Source organism: Gouania willdenowi, chromosome 3 (assembly GCF_900634775.1).
Source record: "Gouania willdenowi chromosome 3, fGouWil2.1, whole genome shotgun sequence".
Taxonomy (NCBI): Eukaryota; Metazoa; Chordata; class Actinopteri; order Blenniiformes; family Gobiesocidae; genus Gouania; species Gouania willdenowi.
The window spans coordinates 29,304,003-29,315,065 of NC_041046.1; the positions used below are offsets into that span (position 1 = coordinate 29,304,003).

An 11,063-nucleotide genomic window follows, 5' to 3' on the forward strand; every position below is an offset into this window, starting at 1 on the left:
ACCTGCATTGTGAATACCTTCCATTATTTGTGGCTGATAATATTGAATCATACTACTATGGATTAAAGAAATTAGAGAAAGTGCTAAATAAAAACAGTTCAGGGTAAATGCTTAATAGAAAAGTAACTCTGGCCATAAATATAAAAAATTACATTTAAATGTGAATTTTCACTCATTTTTTAAAAATGATGTCAGGGCTGGAACTCTCACTGTAAAACTAGCAAAATATGGCAGCATCTCAGTCAGCTACGGTGAGCGATGCCAAAGACAAGAGCTGAGAATATTTAAAATAGAATTTAAAAAAATAAAGCCAGTGACATGCTTAGAGTTGATCTACTGGAATTGGTGTACTTAAACATAAACATGACAATGAGGCAAGAGTAAAAAATACAAAAATAAAAAAAATCTGACAGGTAAGATGAGAGTAAACGGTTGTGCTGTCTTTATGTTGTAGCAGATGAGGGAGAAAGGGAGGAGAAAGATGAGGAGGGGTGTGTTACTGTCAGACACACAGTGGAGAAAGAGGGATACACAGTAACTATACCTGTCCATTACGGCAACTTTCATTTTCTAATCCCTGCAATCTAAAGCCAGACCTTTACACACGTGGATGCTCTAAAATACACAAGAGAGCCAACACAACAAATAACCAGAAAAAAAAAAGCAGGGATGCATAACAATAATATAATATGATCATCACTGAAAATAGTTCCCCCTCATTCTCCTGGTTCTGTTTTCTCTTACCCTGCACATTGTCTGAAAGGTAGGGATCTATTTACCTAACCTCTACCCTTCATTGCTCTGCCATGGCCCATGGCTATGTGACCCCTCTGCTCCCCCTGCTTTACTTTCCTGGAGGAGGGGGTTTCACTCACAGCCTCGCAGCCATAACGTTGGAGAGGTCTTTTAAAACCATGTTAACAACTGCACAAAATTTGTTTCTCCTTTGTTTTGTTTTTTTTTTTTACAAAAATGAAGCCAGTCTTCATCTTTGCAGATGCGAACATCCATGAACTGTTTTATAAGAAACCCCCCCCCCCCAACAAAACAATTACAACACCTAACCATCACCCTGTTTCCTCCCAGTGATACCCCCACTATCCCACTATCCTTCGGCTATTTGTGATGGAGTTTCCTCTCTTTCTTTCTTTTCCTTTTTTTTGTTATCTCTGCATTCACTCCATGACCCCTGTTTCTTGCTGTCTGACCTGACCCCCCCTCTCTCTCAAACACACACACACACACACACACACACACACACACACACACACACACACACTATCTTTTAACGATACACACATCCCACCTCAGCCCCTGTTTTTTTTTCTCCTATATTTTACCATCTCTACATCGCGAAACACATCAAAAATAGACGTTTTTGTTCTGTAATTATCACTCAAAATATTCAAAAATCCCTTCTTTTTAATGAAACTATTACTATTTTAAACGCAATTCAACAATCGGCATTTATGATTTCTTGTCAATAATTTAAAGGATACAACACCTACAGCTGAATAAATAGCTTGGATTTTTTATTATTATTATTACATGAGGTTATCCATTTTTTATGTAAAAGCCGTCATTTATTTCCTATATGTAACCCTCCACATGTAAAGCTGACTAAAGTGACCTAGACTTCAGCTCTTACCATAACTTTAACACTATTGACTGTAAATGCTACTGTTTGGGGTAAAATTGCGCATCGTTTTTGTCTTTTTTTTTTCTTTCTTTCTTCTTTTCGCTTTATAATGTTTCCAGGGGAAAACAAAGGTGTTGTTGAAAGTCACATTAAGTCCGTGTTTGTGAGCGTGTTTCCTGGAGCTCATATATCAGCCATGTCTGGCCCGGGTGAGGCAGCCATGTCTTCCGGGCTGTCCGCGCACACAGCCCTGCTGATCGGCTGTTGTCATACAGGGGAGGGGGGGGGGGGACCTGGGGCTCCGTTTGTACTCCTCTCTGCACACCCAGGAACACACACATGCGCGCAAATACTACTAGCCCCTTCATGCACGCACGCACGCACGTACACACACACACACACAGGTCGATCGATTTGCCTGTGACTCCGCCAGTGAATGAGTGAGAATCGACTGGAAAAACAGCGCTTCAAAAAGAGGCAAAGGGCTGTGAAAAATATAAGAGACAAGATGGACAAAGTGGTGGGAAGAGGGGGAAAGAGGAGCTGAATGAAGGCAGGGCGGAGGGACTACTGCACACTCACACAGGGACGTGTCGGAAGAAAACACACACAAAAAAAAGAGAGAAAGAAAGATCTTCATCCAGAAGAGGATTTTTTTTTTTCTTCAAAAAAAAAAAAAAAAAAAAAAAAAAGCACAACCCCGGTACTGTGAGGGACCCACTTGGGGATGAGACAAGTGTGAAATCTGTCAAAACACAGAAAGAGAGAGGCGTTTCCAATGGCCGGGACACGCACGGACACACAGGCTGGACTTGGAGCTCCTTCTCCGGGCAGTGCTCATGTGGAGCTGCCGCTGCCTTCCTTCCCTTCCCTTCCGTCCGCCCAACACTGCCCTCTTTATCCACGCATCTGTCCCTCAAAACACGTTTCTTGACCACCACAACCTCTCTATAGGTGTTCCCATCCGAACCGAAAAGCGCACATTTGTTTCAGAACCGTGTTTTTTTTTCTTTTTTCTCTCTCTCCTCCACGATCAGCTGCATTGGAAGTGGATCGCTGTTGTTGCCAATCGCTTATCTTCCCCATTCATGAGGAGCGGAGGACGGACGCTGATGTAAACACAGGTAACGTTACGGATGAGAGGGGGAAAAATCCATCATAAAACATTACTACTTTCAACTACTTGCATGAATGAAATGAACTTGCGATCGCCGGCTGCTTTCTGGCGATCGCCCCGTGAAGCACGAAGAGAAAGGAGAGAGGCTCAGATAAAGTCACACAGCGAAACAGAAAAAGGAATCGTAGAAACAGAAGAAAAAGAGACAAACGCAAAGTTCAAACTTACAATTTGTCGCTGCCGCTTTGTGATCCTCGCTTTTTAATCCAGTATTGAGACGGTTTAGCTAAAGATCCCATCAAGGCAAGTCCCCCGGTTTGGTCAGTTTGCGCTTAGGGTGGCAAAAGAAACATCATTGTTGTTGCGGAGTGTAAGAAAAAAAAAAACCCCCCGAAGTATTAGTTGTTAGCGGCGATATAAAAATAATTTGGATGCAAAGCAGGCGGATGAGTCTTGTGTTAGAGGGAGCGAGGAAGAGGTGAAAGTGAGATCTGATGATTGAAAAGAAAAAAGTCTTTGGATCTTTATTCCTGCTAATTAGTTTCCTGCAAAAAATGGCTGTGATTAATTCAGTGCGCATGTGCTTCATTACACAGGCACGAAGGGAAGGGCTAATTAGCCGCCTTCTGGATCAATAAGATTCAGCAAAGGAGAGAGCTGGGGAGAGAGAGGGAGGAGGGAGGGCGACAGGGGAGGGAGGGAGGGAGGGAGGGATGGATGGATACAAGTAGGAAAAAAGAGGAAAGTAATGATCAGGAATTGGGAAAATATGGAATTAAAAAACAGAGGAAAGTAAGAGTTTGCAGAGACGGAAGAGAGTGAAAGTTACCACAGGCGCAGGAAAAGCCCCGACGCTTTGGGTGAAGATATTTTCTACACTATTTATCCACCTTTTTTATTTTTAGTTTTAGTTTTTATCAAAAATTAATCTTCGGAATGAACGTGAATTTACATACGGTGGTCATTTTAGAGAACTTAACAGACGCTGCCTTTGTTTTACGTTGTATTTTTACCAGCCGCAGTCTGTCATTTTTTAATCTTTTTTTTTTTTTTTTTTTTTTTTTGTCCACACACACGTTGCATGTGGCTGAGTCCACTGACTTTACACAACGTGTATAACTTTATAGAAAACACACACACACACACACACACACACACGCACACACACACACACACACACACACACACACACACTTAAGTTTCGGCGGCTTGTAAATGTTTAAAAATCACCAACACAAGCTCCGTTGTTGTGTGCAACTGTTGTGCGTGCAAAATAAATCAAATAGTTGTCAAAACAAAAACTATACAGGTGTGTGTGTGTGTGTGTGTGTGTACATTGTGCACCGCTGTAATCTGTAAAGACCGGAGCTTATCGCGACAGCTGGATAGCATCAACCCCGAGCCCTGTTTGGATATTTACACAATTAAGATACATTGCATATCAAAAATATTCTCAAGTGTGTTTATATTTTAAACTTTGATTTAAAATAAATAAATAAACTGTCCTCAATCCAGCGATTTTTACAGCTGGGAAATTGTTATCGTTTCACTGTTTACATTGACTTACAATTGTATTTAGAAATGTTTCATTTGAGAAGCAGACTGTATTGAAATGTTTTGAACAATGTGATTGTGTTGAGTTTAAATAAACTGTTGAGTTAAAGCTGCAAATAATTAAAAATCAGGGTTTATAAAATAAGTCAAAATTAAGATTTATAAAACACAATCTGGATATAATTTTTTTTTTTTTAAAAAAAAAAAAAAAAAAAGGAGAGATGAGGGTTTTAATGCTCTCTGGGGAAACTTAAGAGAAATATCATAAATGCAATTTAAATTGACCAGAGAAAAGAATAAATTGAAAGTTAATTTATTTTGTTTTTGCAAACTGCTGAGATATGTTAATTCCCATATAGCCAAATTGGTGCATAGCACAATATACATTCACAATTGACATGTAAAATTATTTAAAAAATGTATTAAAAAATATATATGAATAGAAGATATTCTTACCTAGCACATCACTGACTTGCATGTTGCTGAAACACAGGCAGGGTGATGGGGTTTTATTTCTAAACTATGGAGCATGTTCTCCATACGTGCAGATTCTCCAAGACAATATTAACTCGGCAGATGTGTGACATGTTTGAAGGCTTCTGGTTTGCTTCAGCCTTCAGGAATGAACTGTCCTTTTGATTCTTTTATGTATTCTTTTTATATGAGCCCAAAAAATGATCATCTCTATGTCACTTTTTTGTATTTACTGAATACATATATGATGAATAATTATGTAAATATTCTGAATACATTTTTCCAAAACAACGTTTACTGAATAACCGAGGTCTTATTCTTCTAAACTGAAGCTTTTTCTTCTAAGATTTATTTCTTCTAAATTGTGCCTTTTGTGATTGTAATTCTGATTTTGTTGATTTGATGTTGATTCTCAGAGGAAATGGACACAGTCCCCCCCCCCCCCCGCGTCACAACGCACTGTCAGTGCAAACAGCTCCATATACATCCCTGCTTCCCAGAAAACAAGCTGCAGCATAACACACAGAAGATGACAGTCAAATGTGTTGATTCCAAAAGGTAAAAAAATGACAAAAACTATTTGCAGTGTAACATAAATTTTGTTTTTTTAAAAAATAAATAAATAAATCACTATTCCAAAGAGTGCACTGGCCTGAGATTCATTAATTCTCTCTCATACGTGATAAATGTGTTTTTATTTACGCAGATATCACACATCTGATGTGTACAAAGGCTTCTGTAGGCTTGTATCAGAGAAATTGGCTGATGAAATAAATTATAGAGTATATTTCATGTTTTTCAGGGGCCTTTGACATCGAGGTTAGTGAGGTTATGAAAGCCCCATGGGATGAAGCGTTCCTACAGATCCTATGGCATATATTCATTTGAAGAGCCCATGAAAATCAAACTTCATGCATTTATAGCTCTATTTCCATCTCTCTGTCTCGCTCGTTTCCACTGCACTTACACCAGTTTGAAGCACCATATACGTTTCCCTCTTGGAAAACAATAGGATCGGCTTGGTGAATGATGCACAGTTTGAATCTCAAAGATGTGCGACGTGACTAAAGAAGATAAAAATAAAAATGAAAAGGTTGGAAATAGCGTGTGAGTGGAGTTAAAGAGTGTCCGGTGTGATTTGAAGGTTAAAGGAAGGCAGCTTTTTACCGCCAAAGCCTCACAATGCAAACTTGAGTTTACAAATGTATGCAAAGGCCTGATGGACATGAGTCCATCATAAGCCATCACGCAGCGTGTGGAGCGCAGGCTGAGGCGAAGAAAGAGCGACCGGACGGTGGCCTTGATGCTTTGAGGGCGTCTGTGCATCAGAGAAAAAGGGGGGTTAGTGATGGGCTCTGAGGCTTTTGTGTTAGCACCATTCAATCTGTGCCTCTCAGTGGGGAGGACAACTGTCCACGTGCCAGCCTCAATAGGCACACATCGATGAGTGGCATTGCAAATCCAACACAACCTGTGGCTTTGACAGCCTCGTAGATGTGACAAAGGGAAGCAGAGGAGCTTAACATACGGAGAAGTGCGTGGCGCACATGGAGATGTTTGACCATCGACAGGTCTGCATGCGCACTCAGACCCAGGCTGTAAAAACTTGAACTTTCCGCAGAGTGATGAGCTTTGTGCAGACATACAATTCAAATATATGCAATTCACATTTATCATAATATTATTGCTTTGTTGCATGACGGAAAGATCACGTGATCCCGCAAATATGACGCATGTTCAATATAAGATGAAATGAAGAGACTAGAAGAAAACAAATAAAAAATAAAATAATAACGTATACTAATGTATTATATTTTTTTAAAGAAATAAGAAAATTGAAGCATTCAGTTATAACGCAATCTGAGACAACAGGTATTGACAATGGACATGATAATAACAAATATCTGAATAAAAAAAAAAAAAAAAGTGGCTAATATGTGAAGCAAATATCTAAATAATGGGCGGGAGGTTCAATCTTGTTTGTAGCAATGACATTGTGAAAAATGCATGTTATCCCATTTCTAAACCAATTCAGCCTTATATATTATATATATATATATATATATATATATATATATATATATATATATATATATATATATATATATATATATATATATTCTTTAAAGACTTTTTTTTCTTTAAAGAAAAAAAAATCCTTTATTTCTTTGCATTAAAATGTGAAATAAAAGAACGTATCATTAAATATTAATAGAATAACCCGTTAAAGAGCAAATGTGCTACCCGTGCACATTATATAGAATGTGTTGCTTTCTATCTGGTTGATGTGATGTGTTGGGAAAGAGAGACAGAGCAGAGAACACGTGATGCTGGGTGTCCGGCTCCCGGGCAGCGCATCCAGGTGCAATGGGAGCGCCCTCTTATGTTCAGCCTGACCACTGGGATCAAGTTGCGCCTCGACTCTTTCACACCAGCCAGGAGCCTGCGGACCAACTGGGCTCTGATCAAAGCGCACCTCTGCCTTTCAGTCCAGCATTACATATCAAACCAAATCACATGTAAATGACGTAGAGGAGCACATGGTTGTAAGTTTGAGGTTTGACATGCAGTCTGGATCAGATATTTTTTGGGAATACATTTAGAACAAAAAAACTGCCACTTATTGAGTCTGCCTTTGTGAAAATATACCATCAGGTATTGTGTTAGAAAGTGATATTAACAAAAAACAAAAAAAAAAATCAGGCAACTTGACATCCTATCGCAACACATGGTACACGCAAGAATCGATGAAACACTATTTCTAAGACGTTTAACACTAATTCACATTTTAGATTTGTTGTAAATTCTGCAGATGGAGTTTTCTATTCTTCATTTAGGTTTTGGTTTACTCAGGGAAAAAGAAAACAAAAAATATATAGTTTCCAATTAATATTCCTTACGTTTTAGCTTAAATATATTCTCTAGATCCTCTTGTCTGCACAGCCAGCCATGAACAGATGATACACATGTTTTGTTTACCTCAACACAAATCTATGTGCAATTTAAAGAAGCGACTTTTTGTGGCAAAATTAAATGTAATTTAAACATTTTTTATGAGCCATATTTTTACATTTAAGTGTTAATAATAATCATGATGTCATACATGTGGTTTTTATTAATCATTTTAAACGACTGATTATTGGTTTGTTTTGTTGTTGTTTTTTTCTGATTCTTTATTTGTTAATCAATTGTTTTTACGTCAAATGTTTTCCTGAGCTTCCTCTACTGTATATAACCATGTTGTAAATATTTATATTATAGGTTTTTTTTTCTCTGATAACCAAAAATATCAATAATAAAAACTTCATGAGAAAATTGTGATTCATCATCTGCCTTTTTGAATCCCACCATTTATGAAAACACCCATTCTTCCTGATATTTCTGGGGAAATTGTTTTTATACATGTTCAGGCCTCGATGGCATGTTTTTGTGAATGCAGCCGGAGGTGAAAATATCCTAAAAAGTGCTTTAGGCTGCTGGTGGTGTACATGGTGATTTCAGGGTTTTTGACCAGAATAAATGACGACGTCCGTCTGGACGGTCAGTCTGTCTCATTTACATAAGAAACAAGTAGGCATATCAATTCCACTCTCTCATCTATTCACACATCCTGTCAGTACCACCTTATTAATGATATCATGCATTATTCAAAAAAAAAAAAAAAAAAAAAGGAGCTTGGACGCTTGAATTTTACCCACACAAAAAAAATTGTGTTGATCCATAATTACATTGTCAATATTTGGGAAATTTCACTAAACATCACCAAACTACTGATGTGGTTCTGGGTTTACTTGGTTTTGTAGAATTTATTAATTTGAACACTAAGAGGAAAATATGTCAAAATGGCCTGATATCCTAAAAAAAAAAAAAAGAAAAAACCAGCGAGCATCACATTTCTGCCTCCCTCCTCTTCTGTGTGCGCGCGCACGTGCATGCATGCGTGTGAGTGGGGTCAGTGTAAAAAAAAAAAAAAAACAGTATAGATTATTATCATCGTCATTATAATTATAAATATTAATTATTTTAATTATTAATAATAATAATCCCGCGAGTACTGTTTGTTTTATTTATTAGAAATATTGTCATCGGAATGTTTTTTTTGTGTTCATTTTCATTGCATATATATTTGTAACTTTTCTAAAATTCTAAGTAGTTTTTTTTGTGCACATTTACATACAGTATGAGTGTTTTTGTTTTTTTGTTTGTTTGTTTTATGGGGGAAACACCCACATCTAAAGAGTTTGACTAAGGTCCAAATCCTTGTTGCCAAAATTCTGTATAAAATCACACTCCATGCGAGAACAAAATAATAATAATAATAATAATACAGCAACTTAAACACAAGTGTTTGATGCATCACAGCAGGCCCTGTAGGCTTTATCACATTTAAATGTGGCCACAGATTTTGTAGACTCACGTGATTGCAGAGGAAATGCGTATTTCAATGACGTAATAATAAAAATAAAATAAGGCAGGCCTCCTGTAAGCACATCGCCCTTTTTTTTGGGGGGGGGGGGGGGGTGCAGTGAATAATAGAGAAATTGTGAAAGCTGCTGTCACAGAGTCTCGATGAAAGACACGCAGGACTCGTGGGGTTTTTACGAGCTGTGGAGAAGCTCAGTGAAACCGAGGGATCCCCAAAAAACCAGAACCACATGACCACTCCAGACCGCAGCAACAAGCAGACCCAAATATAACCAGGGAGAATCCCAGACCAGGACAAAGTGATTTCTGCAGTCGCGCTTATAAAATACACCCAAAGACAAACCACCATCTCCTCCCGTGGACAGGTGGAAGCATCAGACATGGCAACCCAAGTTCCATCTTTGGTCATCACACACACTCGGACACTTTACGCTTTTTTTTTTTTTTTCATGACACGCACACACATGTCGACGCACGGACCCGCGCAGACCCCCCCCCCACCCCCAACACACACACACACACACACACACACACACACACACACACACACACACACACACACACACACACACACACACACACACACACACACAGGAAAGGAAGAAGAAGAAGAAACAAACAAAAGTGTCATCGTGAACATCAAACAGGAGCTTTTACACATTTCACAAACATAGTTAGTAGTGACTGACTTCATAAGGCTCTGGATGACAGATTAAAGACTAATGGACTGATTACCAGAGGAGATGGACACATCCAAATGTTATTGTTCAAATCAATCCTCTTAAAGTGAGAACATCACAGAAATCACCTGACAGTGATACACATGCTTTGTGGTGACGATAATAGACACAGGTCGACTATGAAAATAATGACAGCTTTTCCACTCAGAGTGACAGTGACATGGAGCCTGCTATAAACTACATACGTGTATATATCTAGTCATTAACAAGCCCTCACTCAGTGGGGTATCACTCAGATATGTAAGAAGAGGGGACATATACATAGGTGGGATCAGTGGCCATTTTAAGTAAATACAAATCAACCACTTATATCATATCTTTGTGCTGGAGGATGCCCTGCTGATGCTTCTAAAGCCTCACCTCAGACCATCATGAGTGTGTAGGATCCCTGCGGCTGTGCTAGAGGAATTTTAACCGCTCCCAACAACTGAGGATGCTTAACCCAATTTAAGCTCTTCTAAAATGTGTCTGGGTGGCAGACAATCCCATCCATATGTGCTGTGTTGGTAAAGTGAGGGTCACGGAGACATTCCTGTCCATCAGCCAGTCTGACCACTGGGCTCCGAGCTGAAGTGAGCCTCCCCACCGTCACAAGTGTTCTTGGAGCCAATAAAACCGAGTGATTAGTGGAGCTATTCCCCCTTTTTCTTTAGGTGTCAGCTTGTTAAAGAAGGTAATAGCCAAGGTGTTTACTTTTGCATGCAGGCGCACTACAGAGGCGTTTGCAAGCAGTCTAAACCAGTTAATGCTCTCTTAAACCCTCAGTGTCACATGACTGATGAATACCTCAATTCTAACCTTAAAATCCCACACATGTTAAATCACCTGAATAAAAGCAACAGTATATCAATCTGCCTATTTTAAAGTTGACCTTCGAAATGTCTACATTACAGGGAGTCTTTCAAATACCAATGCAGAAGAATGACACATTTATTTGTCCTTTACCTGCATACAATGCTCACGGTAATTTATGTGTTGCATAAAGTATTTAGCTATTATGACATGATTATTATGTTTAGTTTTTGTTTAGAATGACGTTGATGGCATTAAGTAGCTAACGTGAACTTTTTACAGTGAAAGAACACACACCAGTAATTACTTGAATGCAATGCAA

The 11,063-nt window shown here is 38.7% G+C and overlaps 1 protein-coding gene across 2 annotated transcripts in view; it reads right to left on the bottom strand.

The window, feature by feature from the left end:
- The window catches only part of zfhx3b (zinc finger homeobox 3b), a 132,314-nt gene extending 128,924 nt beyond the window's left edge, over nucleotides 1-3,390 (bottom strand). For both annotated transcript variants that reach the window (XM_028443351.1, XM_028443349.1), the window contains exon 1: nucleotides 2,985-3,390. The gene's annotated coding sequence lies outside the window, so the exon portion shown is untranslated. The remainder of the gene's footprint in view (nucleotides 1-2,984) is intronic.
- Between the last annotated feature and the right edge of the window lie 7,673 nt (nucleotides 3,391-11,063).